Below are 6,452 nucleotides of genomic sequence, written 5' to 3'. Positions count from 1 at the left end.
TATAATGAAATTTTACTCAGTCAACCATGTACTTTCCCATGGTTCATTGCCCATTTATTTAATTAGGCTTCGATAATATGATGCCATTTTGTTACTCTTATTTGTCTCCAATATTTTATTTCCCTTCCTGTTTATTGGTTTAAATTCATCCACCATTCCATTTTTTTCCTGTTGCTACACTGGTGTTATGGTGTTTTATTCTATTTATGTTAACCTAGACGTTTTAATTTTATGCTCTTTTCATTCATTTAGTTCTATATGTACATCCAAACATCACAATATGTAGTTTTCTATTTATTTTTTAAGATTTTTTCTTTAGGTAATCTCTACACTCAACATGGGGCTTGAACTTATATCTCTAAGATCAAGTGTCATATGCTCTACCAACTGAGTCAATCAAACACAATCATACCTGCCCTTATAACACATTTGTTTTGCTTTTATAGTTAGACATAGTCAACCTGCTAGCTGTATCTTCCCTGTCTCATCCTCTCGTCTGCAGTTTTTCTTCTTTTGTTTTTCTGTACTTCATTCGTTAGGGTTGTCTTATGTATTTTCTCAGTTCACTAATGTTCTCTTCAGGTAAATTTCACTTCCTGTTATGTTTGGCTCCTGAGTCCTTAATTTTAGTGAATTCTTTTAGTCATTTCTTTTTCAAAACTGGAGTATCAGGTTTTGTGGGTTTTTTAATTTTTATTTTTTTTATTTTTTACTCTTTGAGCTCTTTGCTGAAATGCTTACACTTGTCTGTTATCTCCTCAGCAAGCGTAGTTATTTTACAAACTGTATCTGTCAATTCTTTTTTCTTAAGATCTTATTTATTTTTTGACAGAGAGAGACATGGTGAGAGAGAGAACACAAGCAGGGGGAGTGGGAAAGGGAGAAGCAGGCTTCTTGCGGGGTGGAGAGCGTGATGACAGGCTTGATCCCAGGACGCTGGGATCATGACCTGAGCCGAAGGCAGATGCTTAATGACTGAGTCACCCAGGCACCCCTGTATCTGTTAATTCTATCTGGAGTACCAGAGGACCTATTTGATTCATCTAGGAGCTATTTTAATTACACTATTCATAATTCTATTTGTTTTGAATAAAACTTGTTTCTTTTCAATTGCCATGTTCGCTATTACTATAATCAGGACTCTCCTACTGTCTTATTTAGGACATTTCTCTCTCTCTCTCCTCTTTTTTCTAATAGGGAAAATTATTAGAACTGTGAATCTTACGGACTTAAGGCCACTTCCTCAATTATTTTATTATAAAAGTCTTTAGAGGTTCTCATCACAAGAAAAAAAAATAATTAAAAATGAATTCCCTTAAGGAACAAAACAAACAAGCAGAGGGAAAAAACGTGAGAGAGACAAACCAAGAAAGAGACTCTTAAATACAGAGAACAAACTGATGGTTACCAGAGGTGAGGGTGGGTGGGGGGATGGGTGAAAGAGAGAATGGGGATGAAGGCGGGAATTAAGGAGTGCCCACCTGTGAGGGTGAGCCCTGGGGTGGCGTGTGAAATCATTGAATTACTATATTGTACACCTGACACTAACATAGCATTGTATGTTAACTATACTGGAAGCAAACTAAAATTTAAGAAGTGAATTCCCCAATCATAGGCAATGCTGAGTGAGATGTCATGATGATGAATAAGGTATTTAATAAATATATGGACGGTGCTGTTGGCAGAATTAATACAGGTAGAGAATGCAGTTACAAATTAAGAGTAAGTGTCTATTTTACTGTGGATAGATTACTGCTTCTGCCATGGTGGCAGGATTCCAATGTAATCAATCTTAATTTGCCACCATTTGGCTGATCTTTTCGTCAGGAGAATGATGCCATATCAAGGAATCAACAGTATTCTCTGTTGTTGACATATCGGATATGCAGTGGTACTGTTAGATCATCCCAGTAAGACAAACACTGTGCAATCATTTTATCCCTGCCTCCCTGGCCTTTTAGGGAAAACCAGGCCAGCTGGGAAAGGAGGCGGACTAATTTCCATTGAATGGGTCATTTATGTCTATCTGATCACTGAGACCTCGTACTGTGGAAGATGCACTTTGATGATCAATGTCATGGCCATTAAAGTTTTTAGACTCAGTTCCTTTACTGGGCATTGGCCATGGATCTCGTGCTCATTCCTCCATTGTTACTCCTGCCAAGTCTGAGACCATCAGCTAAGCCATTAGCCAACATATCAGTATAGCTCCAAAATTTTAGTTCTTTTTCTTATTGGCAAAGTAGACACACAGATTGATTGAATCTCTCCACTGGGAGTATTTCCTTACTCATTTCCTCCAGGGACATCCTTTTGAGGGACTGTGGGAGCAATCAGGGTAGTTTTAGATTGAATCGGCATGTGATATAAAATGATAATAAATAAAGCCCCAAATATTTAATTTCTCATTTTACTGGTCATAGACAATTCCACATAAATCTATTGATTTGGGTTCAGGTAAATGTGGTCATAGGAGAATAGCAGATAAATACTATGGGAGCCTGAACCATTGTTTATGAGATTTTTATCCCTTTAGAAAGGATTTAGGCACGATATATTATACTACCTTCATACTTTGGTAGTGGAATACTTAACCTTATGCTTTCATAGAAAAGACTACATGTCTTTTCTGATAGGCAGTTCAGACCACAAGGTTGCTTCGTGACTCAAGTTCAAACGTTCTGCATCTACCAGTGCCCACCATTAAGCCAGCAGCTCTTGTACAGGAGAATCTTTATTGATAGAAAAGAGCACGGTTTCCCCAAACTACAGTGTTAATTTTATCGGAGCGTGCCAGAGGCTCCACATGATGTCCATATCTGTTACAGACCCTTGGAGCGTCACTGATCTCGTTTATAGAGCTCAAGTGGCTTACAACTTTGCAGTGACCTTAACTTTTCCTTGTTTTGGGCCACTGAAATTGTCAACCTTATGGTTTATTTAGTAAATAGGTCAAATTAATACACTACACTGTGTTACATAACTTCCACAACCCAGAGAATTGCTAAATAGATTAAGACAGTCATTACTTCTTGATTATCAATCAGATATCAATCACATATCTAATCAGTATGTGACCAATAGGACAAAATAGTGTCAAGACCAGACTGATATCGAGATGATCAAGGTTAGTCTATGACAGTGATGAAGAAGATATAACACTGATTTAAGACAGAGAACTTACACTTCCGTTCCTACCAAGTGAAAGAAAACTACGTCTTTCTTATTTCATATAAATAACAACACATTTTTCAGTTAGATAACTTTATCTCAGGTACCAGAGGTTGTGTTAATTTGCACCTGCAACGATAAGACATCAGTGTAATTGGAGTTCTCACCTGGTTACTTGACATTGACTGTCATTCTTAAGATATATTTGCCTTATGCAAAGGCTAATAGAAAAGCTAAAAAGAGGGGTAGTAGAAATCATACTGTTTTTTCAAGTCTTTTTTGTCTTAACATTGCGATTTCCTGAGAAATGTGGCTCTCAACTCACTTGATTATTCTGATAGAGAGGAATTTCCACCAGGTATGTCTGACCCCTGATTTATATTGTGATTTTTCACATTTATTTTTTTAAAGATTTTATTTAATTATTTTGAGAGAGAGAGAGAGCATGAGAGAGCAAGTGAGCACAAGCAAGGGGGAGGAGCAGAGGCAGAGGGAGATCAGGGCAGGGTTGGATTTCAGGACCGGGGATCATGACCTGACGCAGGATCATGACCTGAGCCGAAGGTAGATATTAATTGACTGAGCCACCCAGGAGCCCCTATGATTTTTTTGTTTCCAGTATATCCTTTCTCTTTATATTTTTTTGTTTCCAACCCCATGTGAAATTTTCCATCCATCCAAGCACGCTCTGTGTCTTTCCCACTATGTTTAAAAATACTCAAATTTTTCTTTTCATTACCTTACTTTATATTATCTATCTTTCATCACTTTAATTATCTGTCACATTACTTTACATTATCTATCTGAAATCTATATTTGAGTCATTTCTGGGTCTGGCTCTATTGACTACTTTATCTCTTGGCAACACTCCCAACTTCACCCTGCCTAACTCTATTTTGTGGCCCATAATTTGTTATTAAATGCCAAATATCATGTGTTAAAAATAGTAGAAAATAAGTTAATTAACATTTATGCCTAGAAAATAGGATCCAGGTCACCAGACTGGCACGGTTGGCTAAGTGAAGGGCTCTTGGTTTCAGCTAATGATCTTACGATCTTTCATGATCTCAGGCTTATGGGATCAAGCCTCACATCTGGCTCCACGCTCAGCATGGAGTCTGCCTGTGACTCTGTCTACTTCTCCCTCTGCCCCTCATGCTTGTACTCTCTCTCTTTCTAAAATAAATAAATTTAAAAATATATATATATGGATCCACTTTTGTCAGACTGATAGTATGATGAGTCAATCCAGCCAATAGACAGGTTGGGTTTAGGTTTTGTTGTTGGTATAAAACTCTTAGTGCCTCATGCGCTTTTTCAGTGTTTGGGTTATTATCTTCTTGTCCTTTGTAACTTAGGGTGCTATAGTTTTTCCCACTGTCCCCCTCAACCTTCAAATTTCAGCTGTCCCTGTATGTTGGCACCAATAGAGACAATTACTCATGTTTGTGTCTCTCCTCTGTTGGTAGATTGTTTTACTTTATTACTTAGCAGTAGGCTTACAGCAGAGGCAGGAGAGTTTCTTGTCCAAATTTTTAGGTAGGGCTTTTTTACCAAAATCCAGGGATGATTTTTTTCCACTGTTCATGACTCTCCCTCATCTGTCAAATTGCTGCCAAATTCTGCCTTGTATCTGTTATAGGTCTTAGGCAAGAGAGGGTCTCCTGCCCTTCCCTGGATTTTAGTAGAACTTGTCTTTGTACTGTTGTAGGATCTTGTGTCAGTAAGATTTTGTTTTGGTTTGGTTTGGTTTTCTTTGCTTATATTGGCTTTTGCTTCTACATTTCCAGTAGTAGCAGTGGATCTCTGACTGGTCCCTAGACATAGGAAGAAGAAATGTCTACCCACATACCAATGACAGATAGGTTTTGCTTTTAATACTGACCCAACTGTGTTCCTGGTGTTGAGAGAGTTTGCTGTGGTCCTTTGTTGTGGTCCCAGTCTTTTAAGTCAACAAATGATGCAGAACCATGAGGAAGAAATTTCTGTGAGTGTGAAATCCTTCTTACTTGTAGGACCTCCAGGTGAAATTCTAAACTAATCTGCTCACCACACTCAGTCTTTATAATTTTAGCTGATTTCTTCTTACCCATTTCCACGGCAGCCACCTCTTCTCCTTCACCAAAGGTAGAAGTTTCTTTTTCTGCCTTTTCTTCTATAGAGTTGTCACTCTAGTTTTCAGTTGCCTTGGTTACATTATGATCTTCAGCTACCTGATTAATTAAAGGAAAGCTAACCTTGTGTAGATTATCTTTTCTTCTAAAGTTAGGATGCCATAACTTTGCGGCTTTCTACTACCAGCAATACTTTCCATGCCGGAAAGGAGAGGCTAACAAAATCATTTGAAAATTTGAGAACTGAAAAAATATGGAAGCTTAGAAATTGTAGGGAAGTCACTCTCTATGGTCTTAACTGTGATTGTACTACAACAGTGCAATCTCACCAGGGCGTCCAGAATCCAGGCAGAATCCCAGCACATCAAGTAGCTGACACCTATACACCTGCTTGCGGTTGGCACTTCAGACTAGTCTCTTCTACCTTCTTAAAGCCACAGATTCTTGGCAGTGTATGTCCACAATCTTCCCAGCAAGAAAGACACACAAGTGAAGTTTTCAGATTGATGCCTTGCATACAGCAGGCCTCAGTCCATTGGTGTGAAATACGCTGAGTATCAATAAATCACATCAGGAACATCTCAACCCATTAAACTGTCATTTCCATTATAAGCAAATGATTAAATATCTGAATGTATTTACTCAACTGATCTTTGAATAAATGTTACATGTTTTATAATCCTTAAATTATATTTAGAGTGTGCTGTAATGGCCTTGCAAATATCACAGGATATACCATTTTTATTTTATTTCAGAAGTATTAAATGAAAACACCAAAGGGAACTCAAGCTAATCAATTGTTAAAACTACACTTTGCTTGCAGGAGTTGTTTAGTATATAGAATTCCGTAACTCATTAGCTGAGGATCCTAGGCATTTTTAATAAAATAATTATATAGATTACAAAATGCTCTATGTAAACATAATTTTTTTTGCTAGATTCTGTGTGTAAAATACTGTGTTTATAACAAGCTTTTTTTGTTTGTTTGTTTCTTCAGAGCCAATGCTATGAAGTCTAATGTACTCTCCGCATCTTTGTCCTCTAGTTCTTAAAACTGCAATACAAAGTTAATTCATTACTATAGAATGCAACAGCATGGATGTTAAAAAACACTACACTGAGTAAAAGAAGCCAGACATAAGAGGATGTCCTATACGATTCTATTCA

Source organism: Mustela nigripes, chromosome 18 (assembly GCF_022355385.1).
Source record: "Mustela nigripes isolate SB6536 chromosome 18, MUSNIG.SB6536, whole genome shotgun sequence".
Lineage (NCBI taxonomy): Eukaryota > Metazoa > Chordata > Mammalia > Carnivora > Mustelidae > Mustela > Mustela nigripes.
The sequence above is the reverse complement of the archived record's forward strand: the minus strand, read 5'-3'. Positions refer to the sequence as shown.